This window comes from Oncorhynchus keta, unplaced genomic scaffold (assembly GCF_023373465.1).
Source record: "Oncorhynchus keta strain PuntledgeMale-10-30-2019 unplaced genomic scaffold, Oket_V2 Un_contig_28512_pilon_pilon, whole genome shotgun sequence".
Classification (NCBI taxonomy): domain Eukaryota; kingdom Metazoa; phylum Chordata; class Actinopteri; order Salmoniformes; family Salmonidae; genus Oncorhynchus; species Oncorhynchus keta.
Genome location: NW_026286072.1, coordinates 55206 through 76019, shown reverse-complemented (window position 1 = coordinate 76019; position 20814 = coordinate 55206). Strand labels below are relative to the sequence as shown.

Genomic DNA, 20814 nt, shown 5'->3' with positions numbered 1-20814 from the left:
GATGGTCTGTCTGTCTGCTCTGTTCTCCTGATGGTCTGTCTGTCTGCTCTGTTCTCCTGATGGTCTGTCTGTCTGTCTGTCTGCTCTGTTCTCCTGATGGTCTGTCTGTCTGCTCTGTTCTCCTGATGGTCTGTCTGTCTGCTCTGTTCTCCTGATGGTCTGTCTGTTCTGTTCTCCTGATGGTCTGTCTTTCTGTTTTGTTCTCCTGATGGTCTGTCTGTCTGCTCTGTTCTCCTGATGGTCTGTCTGTCTGCTCTGTTCTCCTGATGGTCTGTCTGTCTGCTCTGTTCTCCTGATGGTCTGTCTGTCTGCTCTGTTCTCCTGATGGTCTGTCTGTCTGTTCTGTTCTCCTGATGGTCTGTCTGTCTGCTCTGTTCTCCTGATGGTCTGTCTGTCTGTACTGTTCTCCTGATGGTCTGTCTGTCTGCTCTGTTCTCCTGATGGTCTGTCTGTCTGCTCTGTTCTCCTGATGGTCTGTCTGTCTGCTCTGTTCTCCTGATGGTCTGTCTGTCTGCTCTGTTCTCCTGATGGTCTGTCTGTCTGCTCTGTTCTCCTGATGGTCTGTCTCTGTTCTGTTCTCCTGATGGTCTGTCTGTCTGTCTGTCTGTCTGTCTGTCTGTCTGTCTGCTCTGTTCTCCTGATGGTCTGTCTGTCTGCTCTGTTCTCCTGATGGTCTGTCTGTCTGCTCTGTTCTCCTGATGGTCTGTCTGTCTGCTCTGTTCTCCTGATGGTCTGTCTGTCTGTTCTGTTCTGTTCTCCTGATGGTCTGTCTGTCTGCTCTGTTCTCCTGATGGTCTGTCTGTCTGACTGTTCTGTTCTCCTGATGGTCTGTCTGTCTGCTCTGTTCTCCTGATGGTCTGTCTGTCTGTCTGACTGTTCTGTTCTCCTGATGGTCTGTCTGTCTGCTCTGTTCTCCTGATGGTCTGTCTGTCTGCTCTGTTCTCCTGATGGTCTGTCTGTCTGCTCTGTTCTCCTGATGGTCTGTCTGTCTGCTCTGTTCTCCTGATGGTCTGTCTGTCTGACTGTTCTGTTCTCCTGATGGTCTGTCTGTCTGCTCTGTTCTGTTCTCCTGATGGTCTGTCTGTCTGCTCTGTTCTCCTGATGGTCTGTCTGTCTGCTCTGTTCTCCTGATGGTCTGTCTGTCTGTATGTCTGTCTCTGTTCTCCTGATGGTCTGTCTGTCTGCTCTGTTCTCCTGATGGTCTGTCTGTTCTGTTCTCCTGAAGGTCTGTCTGTCTGCTCTGTTCTCCTGATGGTCTGTCTGTCTGCTCTGTTCTCCTGATGGTCTGTCTGTCTGTCTGCTCTGTTCTCCTGATGGTCTGTCTGTGCTCTGTCCTGTTCTCCTGATGGTCTGTCTGTCTGTCTGTTCTCCTGATGGTCTGTCTGTCTGCTCTGTTCTCCTGATGGTCTGTCTGTCTGCTCTGTTCTGTGGTCTGTCTGTCTGTTCTGTTCTCCTGATGGTCTGTCTGTCTGCTCTGTTCTCCTGAAGGTCTGTCTGTCTGCTCTGTTCTCCTGATGGTCTGTCTGTCTGCTCTGTTCTCCTGATGGTCTGTCTCTCTGTTCTGTTCTCCTAATGGTCTGTCTGTCTGTCTGTCTGTCTGTCTGTCTGCTCTGTTCTCCTGATGGTCTGTCTGTCTGCTCTGTTCTCTCTGATGGTCTGTCTGTCTGCTCTGTTCTCCTGATCTGTCTGTCTGTTCTGTTCTCCTGAAGGTCTGTCTCTCTGTTCTGTTCTGTTCTCCTGAAGGTCTGTCTGTCTGTTCTCCTGATGGTCTGTCTGACTGTTCTGTTCTCTCCTGATGGTCTGTCTGTCTGTTCTGTTCTCCTGATGGTCTGTCTGTCTGTCTGTCTGTCTGTCTGCTGTTCTCTGATGATCTGTCTGTCTGTTCTGTTCTCCTGATGGTCTGTCTGTCTGTCTGTTCTGTTCTCCTGATGGTCTGTCTGTCTGACTGTTATGTTCTCCTGATGGTCTGTCTGACTGTTCTCCTGATGGTCTGTCTGTCTGCTCTGTTCTCCTGTGGTCTGTCTGTCTGTTCTGTTCTCCTGAAGGTCTGTCTGCTCTGTTCTGTTCTCCTAAAGGTCTGTCTGTCTGTCTGTCTGTCTGTTCTCCTGATGGTCTGTCTGTCTGCTCTGTTCTCCTGATGGTCTGTCTGTCTGCTCTGTTCTCCTGATGGTCTGTCTGTCTGACTGTTCTGTTCTCCTGATGGTCTGTCTGTCTGTCTGTTCTGTTCTCCTGAAGGTCTGTCTGTCTGCTCTGTTCTCCTGATGGTCTGTCTGACTGCTCTGTTCTCCTGATGGTCTGTCTGCTCTGCTCTGTTCTCCTGAAGGCCTGTCTGTCTGTCTCTCTGTCCTGTTCTCCTGAAGGTCTGTCTCTCTGTTCTGTTCTCCTGATGGTCTGTCTGTCTGCTCTGTTCTCCTGAAGGCCTGTCTGTCTGTCTCTCTGCTCTGTTCTCCTGATGGTCTGTCTGTCTGTCTGTCTGTCTGTCTGTCTGTCTGTCTGTCTGCTCTGTTCTCCTAAATGGTCTGTCTGTCTGCTCTGTTCTCCTGAAGGTCTGTCTGTCTGTCTGCTCTGTTCTCCTGATGGCCTGTCTGTCTGTCTCTCTGTTCTGTTCTCCTGATGGTCTGTCTGTCTGTTCTGTTCTCCTGATGGTCTGTCTCTCTGCTCTGTTCTCCTGATGGTCTGTCTGTCTGCTCTGTTCTCCTGAAAGGTCTGTCTCTCTGTTCTGTTCTCCTGAAAGGTCTGTCTGTCTGTCTGTCTGTTCTGTTCTCCTGAAGGTCTGTCTGTCTGCTCTGTTCTCCTAATGGTCTGTCTGTCTGCTCTGTTCTCCTGAAGGTCTGTCTGTCTGTCTGTTCTCCTGATGGTCTGTCTGTCTGCTCTGTTCTCCTAAAGGTCTGTCTGTCTGTCTGCTGTTCTCCTAAAGGTCTGTCTGTCTGCTCTGTTCTCCTGAAAGGTCTGTCTGTCTGACTGTTCTGTTTCCTAAAGGTCTGTCTGTCTGCTCTGTTCTCCTGATGGTCTGTCTGTCTGTCTCTGTTCTCCTGATGGTCTGTCTGTCTGCTCTGTTCTCCTGATGGTCTGTCTGTCTGCTCTGTTCTCCTGATGGTCTGTCTGTCTGCTCTGTTCTCCTGATGGTCTGTCTGTCTGCTCTGTTCTCCTGATGGTCTGTCTGTCTGACTGCTCTGATCTGCTCTCCTGATAAGAAGTGATAGCTTCCCCAAACACACATACACACATGCACAAACACACACACAGGCACATACACACACACACACTCCCACAGTGATATCAATGTATGCATTTTCTGATAGTGCTCTCCTTGGGCTAAAGGGTCCACCTCTGGTCAAAAGGTACAGAGGGAAATCTGAGACACACACACACACACACACACACACACACATACAGTTACTGTTCTCAATAACACAGTGACTCTCTAAACAATCTGAATAAGGTGGGACTGTCTCTGTTCTGTTCTCCTAAACGTCTGTCTGTCTGCTCTGTTCTGTTCTCCTAAAGGTCTGTCTGTCTGCTCTGTTCTCCTAAAGGTCTGTCTGTCTGCTCTGTTCTGTTCTCCTAAAGGTCTGTCTGTCTGTTCTGTTCTCCTAAAGGTCTGTCTGTCTGCTCTGTTCTGTTCTCCTAAAGGTCTGTCTGTCTGTCTGTTCTGTTCTCCTAAAGGTCTGTCTGTCTGTTCTGTTCTCCTAAAGGTCTGTCTGTCTGTTCTGTTCTGTTCTCCTAAAGGTCTGTCTGTCTGCTCTGTTCTGTTCTCCTAAAGGTCTGTCTGTCTGCTCTGTTCTCCTAAATGTCTGTCTGTTCTGTTCTCCTAAAGGGCTGTCTGTCTGTCTGCTCTGTTCTCCTAAATGTATGTCTGTCTGTCTGTCTGTCTGCTCTGTTCTCCTAAAGGTCTGTCTGTTCTGTTCTCCTAAAGGTCTGTCTGTCTGCTCTGTTCTCCTAAAGGTCTGTCTGTCTGTTCTGTTCTCCTAAAGGTCTGTCTGTCTGCTCTGTTCTCCTAAAGGTCTGTCTGTCTGTTCTGTTCTCCTAAAGGTCTGTCTGTCTGTTCTGTTCTCCTAAAGGTCTGTCTGTCTGCTCTGTTCTCCTAAAGGTCTGTCTGTCTGTTCTGTTCTCCTAAAGGTCTGTCTGTCTGCTCTGTTCTGTTCTCCTAAAGGTCTGTCTGTCTGTCTGTTCTGTTCTCCTAAAGGTCTGTCTGTCTGTTCTGTTCTCCTAAAGGTCTGTCTGTCTGCTCTGTTCTGTTCTCCTAAAGGTCTGTCTGTCTGCTCTGTTCTGTTCTCCTAAAGGTCTGTCTGTCTGCTCTGTTCTCCTAAAGGTCTGTCTGTCTGTCTGTTCTGTTCTCCTAAAGGTCTGTCTGTCTGTCTGCTCTGTTCTCCTAAATGTCTGTCTGTCTGTCTGTTCTGTTCTCCTAAAGGTCTGTCTGTCTGCTCTGTTCTCCTAAAGGTCTGTCTGTCTGTCTGTCTGTTCTGTTCTCCTAAAGGTCTGTCTGTCTGTCTGCTCTGTTCTCCTAAAGGTCTGTCTGTTCTGCTCTGTTCTCCTAAAGGTCTGTATGTCTGTCTGTTCTCCTAAAGGTCTGTCTGTTCTGTTGTTCTCCTAAAGGTCTGTCTGTCTGCTCTGTTCTCCTAAAGGTCTGTCTGTTCTGTCTGTTCTCCTAAAGGTCTGTATGTCTGTTCTGTTCTCCTAAAGGTCTGTCTGTCTGCTCTGTTCTCCTAAATGTCTGTCTGTCTGTCTGTCTGTCTGCTCTGTTCTCCTAAAGGTCTGTCTGTCTGTTCTGTTCTCCTAAAGGTCTGTCTGTCTGTTCTGTTCTCCTAAAGGTCTGTCTGTCTGCTCTGTTCTGTTCTCCTAAAGGTCTGTCTGTCTGTTCTGTTCTCCTAAAGGTCTGTCTGTCTGCTCTGTTCTCCTAAAGGTCTGTCTGTCTGCTCTGTTCTCCTAAAGGTCTGTCTGTTCTGTTCTGTTCTCCTAAAGGTCTGTCTGTCTGCTCTGTTCTCCTAAAGGTCTGTCTGTTCTGTTCTGTTCTCCTAAAGGTCTGTCTTTCTGTTCTGTTCTCCTAAAGGTCTGTCTGTCTGTTCTGTTCTCCTAAAGGTCTGTCTTTCTGCTCTGTTCTCCTAAAGGTCTGTCTGTCTGTTCTGTTCTCCTAAAGGTCTGTCTTTCTGCTCTGTTCTCCTAAAGGTCTGTCTTTCTGCTCTGTTCTCCTAAAGGTCTGTCTGTCTGCTTTGTTCTCCTAAAGGTCTGTCTGTTTGCTCTGTTCTCCTAAAGGTCTGTCTTTCTGCTCTGTTCTCCTAAAGGTCTGTCTGTCTGCTCTGTTCTCCTAAAGGTCTGTCTGTCTGTTCTGTTCTCCTAAAGGTCTGTCTTTCTGCTCTGTTCTCCTAAAGGTCTGTCTCTCTGCTCTGCTCCTCTAAACCCTCTGAATAAGATGTGATTGATGTGTTCTGCTCTTGATATTAGTTAACTTTCAACTTTTATTCTACTAAAGTTGTCATGGTTTTAAGATGGTTGCCAGACCTTCATCTTAATAGAATATCATCAGTGAAACTGCAATCTCTCCATCTACCTCATTTCTAAATGTTTTACAATTCATAATTGCATAAATCTTGCACCTTGCTCCAATGACACCTTACCCAGGTTATTTTCTGATTGAATATTATAGCGGGGCGTCGTACATTATATGAGTGTTATAACCAAGTGTTTATGACGCCAGTGTATTGATTTCACTGATTTAAAGAATGATGCAGATGTAACGGATGTGAAACGGCTGGCTAATTAGCGGTGGTGCGGCTAAATAGCGTTTCAATCGGTTCTGTCAACACCATGTCATACCAGGGGGTCTCCCGCTTGCTCTACAAGGGCCGCGGCTTTTTAACGATGCTTCGTGGGTGACTGTTGTTGATGTGTGCAGAGGATCCCTGATTCGCGCCCGGGTATGGGGCGAGGGGGCCGTCTAAAGTTATACTGTTACACAGAAACCAAACATACAAAAGACTGAACCCACATTGGTTCAACGTTATTTCATTTAAATTACGTGGTAACAACGTTGATTCAACCAGTGTGTGCCTAGGGGGAAATATCAGATATAGTTGTCAGACAATGATTCAGATTTTTTAAATGTAGCGCCTGTTTTCTTTGATTCGTCTTTTAAAATGTAGCGCCTGTTTTCATTGCAAAGCCAATAATAAATAATGCATTTGTCAAAATACATTTAATTCCAGTTCTTACCTTCAGTGGTCTTGTTGGAGGAGCGCACATCTTCACCGAAGCATATTGTAATTGACAAGAAGTGAAGAGCGATCAAAAACACGGTAAACTTCTGACTCCCGTCGGTCCGCCGGTAGGTCATTGTGCGGGTGTACGGCAGCGGATGAACGGGTCGAGACTATCCAACTGTCTCACGGCAGCACGACCATTAAAATACAGTGGAACAGCTGATGTGTAACACCCAAAGGACTTCATGAAATATGATCAAGTATGAGGAAAGAGAGACGGTTAGGAAATCCTTCTCAGTCCTCACCCGCTCCACTCCAGCAACCTCCGACTCCCCTGGAACAGACTTTACATTCAACGATGTTAAAAGCGCATCAATCACTTTGGAGAGAAGCCCCCTAAATTTGACCAGGAAACGTGTCATTAACTACATTGAAATAGGTGGTCGTGGTCGTTTATTTTCCTTCCGATGACAACAGTTAGGGAGTTCCTCCAAAAAGGAATTTACAGACGAAGTGTTGTCTTTCGTTAACGAGACCATGTGCTTCTCCAGAAGCGCTCCTTTACCGACGTCAATCCGTCTTTACGTTCGCCGTCCGCAAAGGCGCGCCGTTATAAGCGCTTTTCTGCGCTGCAGCAAGAGAGAGAGGGAGAGGGAGAGAGGAGAGAGAGAAAGAGGAGAGTCCACTAAGAGGACTTGAATAATATATTTCAGACACAACCTCTCCCAGCAGAGGTAATTCTGGTTCAATATTTTATTCAGCCGTGAGAGACAGTCGACTCGAAAGCAGTGGGTGTGTAAAAAAAAATAAAAAAGCAGAATTTTTACCTTTTATTTAACAAGTGAAGTCAGTGTAAGAACAAATATTTATTTGCATTGACGGCCTAGGAACAGTGAGTTAACTGCCTTGTTCAGGGGCAGAACGACAGGTTTGTAACTTGTCAGCTCGGGGGTTTGAACTTGCAACCTTCCGGGTACTAGTCCAACACTCTAACCACTAGGCTACCCTGCCGCCCCTACACTCTAACCACTAGGCTACCCTGCCGCCTCTACACTCTAACCACTAGGCTACCCTGCCACCCCTACACTCTAACCACTAGGCTACCCTGCCGCCCCTACACTCTAACCACTAGGCTACCCTGCCACCTCTACACTCTAACCACTAGGCTACCCTGCCGCCCCTACACTCTAACCACTAGGCTACCCTGCCTCCTCTACACTATAACCACTAGGCTACCCTGCCGCCTCTACACTCTAACCACTAGTCTACCCTGCCGCCCCTACACTCTAACCACTAGGCTACCCTGCCGCCCTACACTCTAACCACTAGGCTACCCTGCCGCCCCTACACTCTAACCACTAGTCTACCCTGTCGCCTCTACACTCTAACCACTAGGCTCCCCTGCCGCCTCTACACTCTAACCACTAGGCTACCCTGCCTCCTCTACACTCTAACCACTAGGCTACTCTGCCTCCTCTACACTCTAACCACTAGGCTACCCTGCCACCTCTACACTCTAACCACTAGGCTACCCTGCCGCCCCTACACTCTAACCACTAGGCTACCCTGCCTCCTCTACACTCTAACCACTAGGCTACCCTGCCTCCTCTACACTCTAACCACTAGGCTACCCTGCCGCCCTACACTCTAACCACTAGGCTACCCTGCCGCCTCTACACTCTAACCACTAGGCTACCCTGCCGCCTCTACACTCTAATCACCAGGCTACCCTGCCGCCCCTACACTCTAACCACTAGGCTACCCTGCCACCTCTACACTCTAACCACTAGACTACCCTGCCGCCCCAACACTCTAACCACTAGGCTACCCTGCCACCTCTACACTCTAACCACTAGGCTACCCTGCCACCTCTACACTCTAACCACTAGGCTACCCTGCCGCCCCTACACTCTAACCACTAGGCTACCCTGCCGCCTCTACACTCTAACCACTAGGCTACCCTGCCGCCCCTACACTCTAACCACTAGGCTACCCTGCCACCCCTACACTCTAACCACTAGGCTACCCTGCCACCTCTACACTCTAACCACTAGGCTACCCTGCCGCCCCTACACTCTAACCACTAGGCTACCCTGCCGCCCCTACACTCTAACCACTAGGCTACCCTGCCGCCCTACACTCTAACCACTAGTCTACCCTGTTGCCTCTACACTCTAACCACTAGGCTCCCCTGCCGCCTCTACACTCTAACCACTAGGCTACCCTGCCACCTCTACACTCTAACCACTAGGCTACCATGCCACCTCTACACTCTAACCACTAGGCTACGCTGCCTCCTCTACACTCTAACCACTAGGCTACCCTGCCGCCTCAACACTCTAACCACTAGGCTACCCTGCCGCCCCTACACTCTAACCACTAGGCTACCCTGCCGCCTCTACACTCTAACCACTAGGCTACCCTGCCGCCTCTACACTCTAATCACCAGGCTACCCTGCCGCCCTACACTCTAACCACTAGGCTACCCTGCCACCTCTACACTCTAACCACTAGACTACCCTGCCGCCCCTAACACTCTAACCACTAGGCTACCCTGCCACCTCTACACTCTAACCACTAGGCTACCCTGCCACCTCTACACTCTAACCACTAGGCTACCCTGCCGCCCCTACACTCTAACCACTAGGCTACCCTGCCGCCTCTACACTCTAACCACTAGGCTACCCTGCCGCCCCTACACTCTAACCACTAGGCTACCCTGCCACCCCTACACTCTAACCACTAGGCTACCCTGCCACCTCTACACTCTAACCACTAGGCTACCCTGCCGCCCCTACACTCTAACCACTAGGCTACCCTGCCGCCCTACACTCTAACCACTAGGCTACCCTGCCGCCCCTACACTCTAACCACTAGTCTACCCTGTTGCCTCTACACTCTAACCACTAGGCTCCCCTGCCGCCTCTACACTCTAACCACTAGGCTACCCTGCCACCTCTACACTCTAACCACTAGGCTACCATGCCACCTCTACACTCTAACCACTAGGCTACGCTGCCTCCTCTACACTCTAACCACTAGGCTACCCTGCCGCCTCAACACTCTAACCACTAGGCTACCCTGCCACCTCTACACTCTAACCACTAGGCTACCCTGCCGCCTCTACACTCTAACCACTAGGCTACCCTGTCGCCTCTACACTCTAACCACTAGGCTACCCTACCGCCCCTACACTCTAACCACTAGGCTACCCTGCCACCCCTACACTCTAACCACTAGTCTACCCTGTCGCCTCTACACTCTAACCACTAGGCTCCCCTGCCGCCTCTACACTCTAACCACTAGGCTACCCTGCCACCTCTACACTCTAACCACTAGGCTACCCTGCCGCCTCTACACTCTAACCACTAGGCTACCCTGCCGCCCCTACACTCTAACCACTAGGCTACCCTGCCACCTCTACACTCTAACCACTAGGCTACCCTGCCGCCTCTACACTCTAACCACTAGGCTACCCTGCCGCCCCTACACTCTAACCACTAGACTACCCTGCCGCCTCTACACTCTAACCACTAGGCTACCTGCCGCCTCTACACTCTAACCACTAGGCTACCCTGCCGCCTCTACACTCTAACCACTAGGCTACCCTGCCGCCTCTACACTCTAACCACTAGGCTACGCTGCCACCTCTACACTCTAACCACTAGGCTACCCTGCCGCCTCTACCCTCTAACCACTAGGCTACACTGCCGCCTCTACACTCTAACCACTAGGCTACCCTGCCGCCTCAACACTCTAACCACTAGGCTACCCTGCCGCCTCTACACTCTAACCACTAGGCTACCCTGCCGCCTCTACACTCTAACCACTAGGCTACCCTGCCACCTCTACACTCTAACCACTAGGCTACGCTGCCTGCTCTACACTCTAACCACTAGACTACCCTGCCGCCTCTACACTCTAACCACTAGGCTACCTGCCGCCTCTACACTCTAACCACTAGGCTACGCTGCCTCCTCGACAATCTAACCACTAGACTACCCTGCCGCCCCTAGACTCTAACCACTAGGCTACCCTGCCGCCTCTACCTTCTAACCACTAGGCTACCCTGCCGCCTCTACACTCTAACCACTAGGCTACCCTGCCGCCCCTACACTCTAACCACTAGGCTACCCTGCCTCCTCTACACTCTAACCACTAGGCTACCCTGCCGCCCCTACACTCTAACCACTAGGCTACCCTGCCGCCTCTACACTCTAACCACTAGGCTACCCTGCCGCCCTACACTCTAACCACTAGGCTACCCTGCCGCCTCTACACTCTAACCACTAGGCTACCCTGCCGCCTCTACACTCTAACCACTAGGCTACCCTGTCGCCTCTACACTCTAACCACTAGGCTACCCTGCCGCCCCTACACTCTAACCACTAGGCTACCCTGCCGCCTCTACACTCTAACCACTAGGCTACCCTGCCGCCTCTACACTCTAACCACTAGGCTACCCTGCCGCCCCTACACTCTAACCACTAGGCTACCCTGCCGCCTCTACACTCTAACCACTAGGCTACGCTGCCGCCTCTACACTCTAACCACTAGGCTACGCTGCCGCCTCTACACTCTAACCACTAGGCTACCCTGCCGCCTCTACACTCTAACCACTAGGCTACCCTGCCGCCTCTACACTCTAACCACTAGGCTACCCTGCCGCCCCTACACTCTAACCACTAGGCTACCCTGCCTCCTCTACACTCTAACCACTAGGCTACTCTGCCGCCTCTACACTCTAACCACTAGGCTACTCTGCCGCCTCTACACTCTAACCACTAGGCTACCCTGCCACCTCTACACTCTAACCACTAGGCTACCCTGCCGCCTCTACACTCTAACCACTAGGCTACTCTGCCGCCTCTACACTCTAACCACTAGGCTACCCTGCCGCCTCTACACTCTAACCACTAGGCTACCCTGCCGCCTCTACACTCTAACCACTAGACTACCCTGTCGCCTCTACACTCTAACCACTAGACTACCCTGCCGCCTCTACACTCTAACCACTAGGCTACTCTGCCGCCTCTACACTAACCACTAGGCTACCCTGCCGCCTCTACACTCTAACCACTAGGCTACCCTGCCGCCCCTACACTCTAACCACTAGGCTACTCTGCCTCCTTCCTCTACACTCTAACCACTAGGCTACTCTGCCGCCCCATTCATCTATTGTAGAATAAACTAAAATAACATCACATGTATTATTCAACATTAACTGACCAGCCTCAACACGTGGCCAGTCCCGTGAAGTGGAGAAACATTATGAGACTTCAGGATAGGCCAACAATCTATTTGCATTCAATTGTATTCATATGATATACAAAACGTTAAGGACAACTGAAGAGGACACCCCCTGGTATTACATGGTGCTGACAGTATCTCAGAGGAAGAGAGACCCCCTGGTATTACATGGTGCTGACAGTATCTCAGAGGAAGAGGAAGAGGAGACCCCCTGGTATTACATGGTGCTGACAGTATCTCAGAGGAAGAGGAGGCCCCCTGGTATTACATGGTGTTGACAGTATCTCAGAGGAAGAGGACACCCCCTGGTATTACATGGTGTTGACAGTATCTCAGAGGAAGAGGACACCCCCTGGTATTACATGGTGTTGACAGTATCTCAGAGGAAGAGGAGGCCCCCTGGTATTACATGGTGCTGACAGTATCTCAGAGGAAGAGGACACCCCCTGGTATTACATGGTGCTGACAGTATCTCAGAGGAAGAGGACACCCCCTGGTATTACATGGTGCTGACAGTATCTCAGAGGAAGAGGACACCCCCTGGTATTACATGGTGCTGACAGTATCTCAGAGGAAGAGGACACCCCCTGGTATTATATGGTGCTGACAGTATCTCAGAGGAAGAGGACACCCCCTGGTATTACATGGTGCTGACAGTATCTCAGAGGAAGAGGACACCCCCTGGTATTACATGGTGCTGACAGTATCTCAGAGGAAGAGGACACCCCCTGGTATGACATGGTGCTGACAGTATCTCAGAGGAAGAGGACACCCCCTGGTATTACATGGTGTTGACAGTATCTCAGAGGAAGAGGAGGCCCCTGGTATTACATGGTGCTGACAGTATCTCAGAGGAAGAGGAGACCCCCTGGTATTACATGGTGCTGACAGTATCTCAGAGGAAGAGGACACCCCCTGGTATTACATGGTGCTGACAGTATCTCAGAGGAAGAGAATAGAGGATATAGGAGAGGGAGGGAGGTGGGAGGAAAGAGAATAGAGGATAAGAGAGGGAGGGATGTGGAAGAAGAGAATAGAGGATAAGAGAGGGAGGGAGGTGGAAGAAGAGAATAGAGGATATAAGACAGGGAGGGATGTGGAAGAAGAGAATAGAGGATATAAGACAGGGAGGGATGTGGAAGAAGAGAATATAGGATTTAAGAGAGATGGATAAATATAAGAATGACTTATATAGGAATGACTTGTATAGGAATGACTTGTAGGAATAACTTGTATAGGAATAACTTGTATAGGAATGACTTGTAGGAATAACTTGTATAGGAATGACTTGTATAGGAATAACTTGAATAGGAATGACTTGTGTAGGAATGACTTGTATAGGAATGACTTGAATAGGAATGACTTGTGTAGGAATGACTTGTATAGGAATAACTTGTATAGGAATAACTTGTATAGGAATAACTTGTATAGGAATGACTTGTGTAGGAATAACTTGTATAGGAATGACTTGTATAGGAATGACTTGTGTAGGAATAACTTGTATAGGAATGACTTGTATAGGAATGACTTGTAGGAATAACTTGTATAGGAATGACTTGTATAGGAATAACTTGAATAGGAATGACTTGTGTAGGAATGACTTGTATAGGAATAACTTGTATAGGAATGACTTGTATAGGAATGACTTGGTGGTCCTGTAGCTCAGTTGGTAGAGCATGGCGCTTGTAACGCCAGGGTAATGACTTGAATGTATAGACTGTAATGATAAAAGCTTGTAAATGTATATTATTATTATTATATTAGGAATAACTTGTATAGGAATAACTTGTATAGGAATGACTTGTGTAGGAATAACTTGTATAGGAATAACTTGTATAGGAATGACTTGTATAGCAATGACTTGTACAGGAATAACTTGTGTAGGAATGACTTGTATAGGAATAACTTGTATAGGAATAACTTGTATAGGAATAACTTGTATAGGAATGACTTGTGTAGGAATAACTTGTATAGGAATGACTTGTATAGGAATGACTTGTGTAGGAATAACTTGTATAGGAATGACTTGTATAGGAATGACTTGTGTAGGAATAACTTGTATAGGAATGACTTGTATAGGAATGACTTGTATAGGAATGACTTGTGTAGGAATAACTTGTGTAGGAATAACTTGTATAGGAATGACTTGTATAGGAATGACTTGTATAGGAATAACTTGTATAGGAATGACTTGTACAGGAATAACTTGTATAGGAATGACTTGTATAGGAATGACTTGTAGCATGTGACTCTGTGCTATCTGGACTGGACTAGACTACTATAATACATGATGAGCCAGCCTCTCCCTCCATTACAGACAATACATTACTATAATACATGATGAGCTAACCTCTCCCTCCATTACACACAATACATTACTATAATACATGATGAGCCAGCTTCTCCCTCCATTACACACAATACATTACTATAATACATGATGAGCCAGCCTCTCCCTCCATTACACACAATACATTATAATACATGATGAGCCAGCCTCTCCCTCCATTACACACAATACATTACTATAATACATGATGAGCCAGCCTCTCCCTCCATTACACACAATACATTACTATAATACATGATGAGCCAGCCTCTCCCTCCATTACACACAATACATTACTATAGTACATGATGAGCTAACCTACGTCATTACACACAATACATTACTATAATACATGATGAGCCAGCCTCCCTCCATTACAGACAATACATTACTATAATACATGATGAGCTAACCTACATCATTACACACAATACATTACTATAATACATTATGAGCTAACCTACATCATTACACACAATACATTACTATAATACATGATGAGCTAACCTACATCATTACACACAATACATTACTATAATACATTATGAGCTAACCTACATCATTACACACAATACATTACTATAATACATTATGAGCTAACCTACATCATTACACTACAAGCAAATCAGCATATTAGCAATGCACTTTTAATTAGCCATTTTAACTAACTGTGGTCCAGCTCTATTTCACCATGTCCACTATATTGTTAATTCAGACACCCTGGTTGTGTCTGTGTGAGAGAGTGCAGTGATACAATATGAAAATCATAGCCTGCAGTTCTAGGTCTCAGGAATACTAGAGAAAATTAATTATATCCCAGAAATATTATGTGGGACAACAACAACCACAACCACAACAACAACGACAACCACAACAACAACAACAACAACAACAACCACATCAACCACAACCACAACTAACAACAACCACAACAACAACAACAACCACAACCACAACTAACAACAACCACAACAACAACAACAACCACAACAACAACAACAACAACAACAACAACAACAACAACAACAACAACAACACAACAACAAATAAGAAAACATCTCTCAAGAGAGATATTATTCCTGACAGAAAAACAAGGTCTTAACGTGTTCTACAATGAGTTTGGACCGGAAGACAGAACCTGTTCAGATCGGTGGAGAATCAGCTGAAAACCAAGGCCATATCCCAAATGGCACCCTATTCCCTATATAGTGCACTACTGTTGACCAGCACCTTATTCCCTATATAGTGCACGACTAGTGACCAGGGCCCACCCTATTCCCTATATAGTACACTACTGTTGACCAGCAGCCTATTCCCTATATAGTACACTACTATTGACCAGCACCCTATTCCCTATTAAAGTGTACTACTATTGACCAGCACCCACCCTATTCCCTATATAGTGCACTACTATTGACCAGGACCCACCCTATTCCCTATATAGTGTACTACTGTTGACCAGCACCTTATTCCCTATATAGTGCACAACTATTGACCAGGACCCACCCTATTCCCTATATAGTGCACTACTATTGACCAGGACCCACCCTATTCCCTATATAGTGTATCACTGTTGACCAGCAGCCTATTCCCTATATAGTACACTACTGTTGACCAGGACCCACCCTATTCCCTATATAGAACACTACTATTGACCAGCACCCTATTCCCTACATAGTGCACTACTATTGACCAGCACCCTATTCCCTACATAGTGCACTACTATTGACCAGCACCCTATTCCCTACATAGTGCACTACTCTTGAGACTTTATATTTTCATCTAGAGACTTTATATTTTTATTTTTTAGTGCACGACTAGTGACCAGGGCCCACCCTATTCCCTATATAGTACACTACTGTTGACCAGCAGCCTATTCCCTATATAGTACACTACTGTTGACCAGGACCCACCCTATTCCCTATATAGAACACTACTATTGACCAGCACCCTATTCCCTACATAGTGCACTACTATTGACCAGCACCCTATTCCCTACATAGTGCACTACTATTGACCAGCACCCTATTCCCTACATAGTGCACTACTCTTGACCCTATGGCTCGGTAGAGACCTGTATCTATAAGAGGACATCACCCAGAAACCACATGGTCATTGATTGACTTGTATCATCTAAAACCATTGGACTAAACAGGTTAAGAGGAGTGTGATGTATATATTTAATATTTACATGAAACCGTCATTAGTCACCGAAACACAAAACATGCCAGGCATGTAGATACACACGTAGACAGTAAGCAAGTAGGTGGCAGTCTCCAGATCCAGTCACCAGATCCAGTCTCCAGATCCAGTCTCCAGATTCAGTCTCCAGATCCAGTCTCCAGATCCAGTCTCCAGATTCAGTCTCCAGATCCAGTCTCCAGATTCAGTCTCCAGATTCAGTCTCCAGATCCAGTCTCCAGATCCAGTCTCCAGATCCAGATCCAGTCTCCAGATCCAGTCTCCAGATCCAGTCTCCAGATTCAGTCTCCAGATCCAGTCTCCAGATCCAGTCTCCAGATCCAGTCTCAGATTCAGTCTCAGATCCAGTCTCCAGAGTCTCAGATTCAGTCTCCAGATTCAGTCTCCAGATTCAGTCTCCAGATCCAGTCTCCAGATCCAGTCTCCAGATCCAGTCTCCAGATTCAGTCTCCAGATCCAGTCTCCAGATCCAGTCTCCAGATCCAGTCTCCAGATTCAGTCTCCAGATCCAGTCTCTATATTCAGTCTCTTGACCCAGTCTCTAGATTCAGTCTCCAGATCCAGTCTCCAGATCCAGTCTCCAGATCCAGTCTCCAGATCCAGTCTCCAGATCCAGTCTCTAGATCCAGTCTCCAGATCCAGTCTCTAGATTCAGTCTCCAGATCCAGTCTCCAAATCCAGTCTCCAGATTCAGTCTCCAGATCCAGTCTCCAGATCAAGTCTCCAGATCAAGTCTCCAGATTCAGTCTCTAGATTCAGTCTCCAGATCCAGTCTCTAGATTCAGTCTCCAGATCCAGTCTCCAGATTCAGTCTCCAGATCAAGTCTCCAAATCCAGTCTCCAGATCCAGTCTCCAGATCCAGATCCAGTCTCCAGATCCAGTCTCCAGATCCAGTCTCCAGATTCAGTCTCCAGATTCAGTCTCCAGATCCAGTCTCCAGATCCAGTCTCCAGATTCAGTCTCCAGATCCAGTCTCCAGATCCAGTCTCCAGATTCAGTCTCCAGATTCAGTCTCCAGATCCAGTCTCCAGATCCAGTCTCCAGATCCAGTCTCCAGATCCAGTCTCCAGATCCAGTCTCCAGATTCAGTCTCCAGATCCAGTCTCCAGATCCAGTCTCCAGATCCAGTCTCCAGATTCAGTCTCCAGATCCAGTCTCTATATTCAGTCTCTTGACCCAGTCTCTAGATTCAGTCTCCAGATCCAGTCTCCAGATCCAGTCTCCAGATCCAGTCTCCAGATCCAGTCTCCAGATCCAGTCTCTAGATCCAGTCTCCAGATCCAGTCTCTAGATTCAGTCTCCAGATCCAGTCTCCAAATCCAGTCTCCAGATTCAGTCTCCAGATCCAGTCTCCAGATCAAGTCTCCAGATCAAGTCTCCAGATTCAGTCTCTAGATTCAGTCTCCAGATCCAGTCTCTAGATTCAGTCTCCAGATCCAGTCTCCAGATTCAGTCTCCAGATCAAGTCTCCAAATCCAGTCTCCAGATCCAGTCTCCAGATCCAGATCCAGTCTCCAGATCCAGTCTCCAGATCCAGTCTCCAGATTCAGTCTCCAGATTCAGTCTCCAGATCCAGTCTCCAGATCCAGTCTCCAGATTCAGTCTCCAGATCCAGTCTCCAGATCCAGTCTCCAGATTCAGTCTCCAGATTCAGTCTCCAGATCCAGTCTCCAGATCCAGTCTCCAGATCCAGTCTCCAGATCCAGTCTCCAGATTCAGTCTCCAGATCCAGTCTCCAGATCCAGTCTCCAGATCCAGTCTCCAGATCCAGTCTCTAGATCCAGTCTCCAGATCCAGTCTCTAGATTCAGTCTCCAGATCCAGTCTCCAAATCCAGTCTCCAGATTCAGTCTCCAGATCCAGTCTCCAGATCAAGTCTCCAGATCAAGTCTCCAGATTCAGTCTCTAGATTCAGTCTCCAGATCCAGTCTCTAGATTCAGTCTCCAGATCCAGTCTCCAGATTCAGTCTCCAGATCAAGTCTCCAAATCCAGTCTCCAGATTCAGTCTGCAGGTCAAGTCTCCAGATTCAGTCTCCAGATTCAGTCTCCAGATTCAGTCTCCAGATCATGTTCTGATTGAAAATCTGAATGATGACAGGGTCCACAGAAACCACCCTAGACCACAGAAACCACCCTAGACCACAGAAACCACCCTAGACCTCCAAACCACAGAAACCTCCCTAGACCACAGAAACCACCCTAAATCATAGCAACCACCCTAGACCACAGAAACCACCCTGGATAGAGGATCTCAGACCACATGAGATTCTGTGAAAGGGACTGAAGAGGATTTCAAAGCTTCCTTGTGACAGCAAGGTGACAGCAGGGTGACATCAGGGTGACAGCAGGGTGACAGCAGGGTGACAGCAGGGTGACAGCAGGGTGACAACAAGGTGACAGCAGGGTGACATCAGGGTGACAGCAAGGTGACAGCAGGGTGACAGCAGGGTGACAGCAGGGTGACAGCAGGGTGACATCAGGGTGACAACAAGGTGACAGCAGGTTGACAACAGGGTGACAGGAGGGTGACATCAGGGTGACAGCAGGGTGACAACAGGGTGACAGGAGGGTGACATCAGGGTGACAGCAGGGTGACAACAGGGTGACAGGAGGGTGACATCAGGGTGACAGCAGGGTGACAGCAGGGTGACAACAGGGTGACAGGAGGGTGACATCAGGGTGACAGCAGGGTGACAACAGGGTGACAGGAGGGTGACATCAGGGTGACAACAAGGTGACAGCAGGGTGACAGGAGGGTGACAGCAGGGTGACATCAGGGTGACATCAGGGTGACATCAGGATGACATCAGGGTGACAGCAGGGTGACAGCAGGGTGACAGCAGGGTGACAAGGTGACAGCAGGGTGACAGCAAGGTGACAGCAGGGTGACAGCAGGGTGACAGCAGGGTGACAGCAAGGTGACAGCAGGGTGACAGCAGGGTGACAGCAGGGTGACAGCAAGGTGACAGCAGAGTGACAGCAGGGTGACAGCAGAGTGACAGCAGGGTGACAGCAGGGTGACAGCAGGGTGACAGCAAGGTGACAGCAGAGTGACAGCAGGGTGACAGCAGGGTGACATCAGGGTGACAGCAGGGTGACAGCAGGGTGACATCAGGGTGACAGCAGGGTGACAGCAGGGTGACAAGGTGACAGCAGAGTGACAGCAGGGTGACAAGGTGACAGCAGGGTGACAGCAGGGTGACAGCAGGGTGACAAGGTGACAGCAGGGTGACAGCAGGGTGACAAGGTGACAGCAGGGTGACAGCAGGGTGACAAGGTGACAGCAGGGTGACAGCAGGGTGACAAGGTGACAGCAGGGTGACATCAGGGTGACAGCAGGGTGACAAGGTGACAGCAGAGTGACAGCAGGGTGACAAGGTGACAGCAGGGTGACAGCAGGGTGACAGCAGGGTGACAGCAGGGTGACAGCAGGGTGACAAGGTGACAGCAGGGTGACATCAGGGTGACAGCAGGGTGACAAGGTGACAGCAGGGTGACAGCAGGGTGACAGCAGGGTGACAAGGTGACAGCAGAGTGACAGCAGGGTGACAAGGTGACAGCAGAGTGACAGCAGGGTGACAGCAGGGTGACAGCAGGGTGACATCAGGGTGACAGCAGGGTGACAGCAGGGTGACAAGGTGACAGCAGGGTGACAGCAGGGTGACAGCAGGGTGACAAGGTGACAGCAAGGTGACAGCAGGGTGACAGCAGGGTGACAGCAGGGTGACAGCAAGGTGACAGCAGGGTGACAGCAGGGTGACAGCAGGGTGACAGCAAGGTGACAGCAGAGTGACAGCAGGGTGACAGCAGGGTGACAGCAAGTTGACAGCAGAGTGACAGCAGGGTGACAGCAGGGTGACAGCAGGGTGACAGCAAGGTGACAGCAGAGTGACAGCAGGGTGACAGCAGGGTGACAGCAGGGTGACATCAGGGTGACAAGGTGACAGCAGGGTGACAGCAGGGTGACAAGGTGACATCAGGGTGACATCAGGGTGACAGCAGGGTGACAGCAAGTTGACAGCAGGGTGACAGCAGGGTGACAGCAGGGTGACAGCAGGGTGACAGCAGGGTGACAAGGTGACAGCAGAGTGACAGCAGGGTGACAGCAGGGTGACAGCAAGTTGACAGCAGAGTGACAGCAGGGTGACAGCAGGGTGACAGCAGGGTGACAGCAAGGTGACAGCAGAGTGACAGCAGGGTGACAGCAGGGTGACAGCAGGGTGACAGCAGGGTGACAAGGTGACAGCAGGGTGACATCAGGGTGACAGCAGGGTGACAGCAGGGTGACAGCAGGGTGACAGCAGGGTGACAAGGTGACATCAGGGTGACATCAGGGTGACATCAGGGTGACAAGGTGACATCAGGGTGACATCAGGGTGACAACAGGGTCTTGTTCAGTTCGTTGAAATTGTCCAATAAGAATAGCTCATTTTTTGTTTTCCATTGCACAGCGTTTTCAAGCTGCTATAGTGTTGTCCTAGTGAGCACAACCCAAACACCACCCAAACACGAGGGAAACGGTATCAGAAGGAGGCCAAAGAGAAGTGCCTCTTATTGGCTTCTCCGTGCTTCTACACCTGCATTGCTTACTGTTTGGGGTTTCAGGCTGGGTTTCTGTACAGCACTTTGAGATATCAGCTGATGTACGAAGGGCTATATAAATACATTTGATTTGATTTGATTTACATGCCTAGCTAAATCAATACGAATAATATAAACAAGCAGGATGCATAGATAACATAGATAACATAGAATAATGTAGTGGAAAACAGCATTTTAGTGGAGCCAACGATAGTTTTTTTTATGGAAGGCTTCAATACAGTACACAGCCCATA

At 48.8% G+C, this 20814-nt stretch overlaps 2 long non-coding RNA genes across 4 annotated transcripts; one reads left to right on the top strand and one right to left on the bottom strand.

The window, feature by feature from the left end:
• Window positions 1-222: 222 nt before the first annotated feature.
• Window positions 223-4288, top strand: LOC127923137 (uncharacterized). 3 transcript variants are annotated; one of them, XR_008113479.1, is made up of 3 exons: window positions 223-327; window positions 4033-4090; window positions 4250-4288. It is a non-coding gene; the product is annotated as an uncharacterized LOC127923137 (long non-coding RNA). The 3 variants fall into 3 exon arrangements; XR_008113480.1 differs by having other exon boundaries at window positions 4216-4254; XR_008113478.1 differs by lacking the exons at window positions 4033-4090; window positions 4250-4288 and adding exons at window positions 3946-4003; window positions 4120-4158.
• Window positions 4289-7573: 3285 nt separating this feature from the next.
• LOC127923136 (uncharacterized) lies at window positions 7574-11232 on the bottom strand. Its single transcript, XR_008113477.1, has 3 exons — window positions 10999-11232; window positions 9740-9812; window positions 7574-7631 (listed from the first exon to the last, which is right to left on the bottom strand). It is a non-coding gene; the product is annotated as an uncharacterized LOC127923136 (long non-coding RNA).
• Between the last annotated feature and the right edge of the window lie 9582 nt (window positions 11233-20814).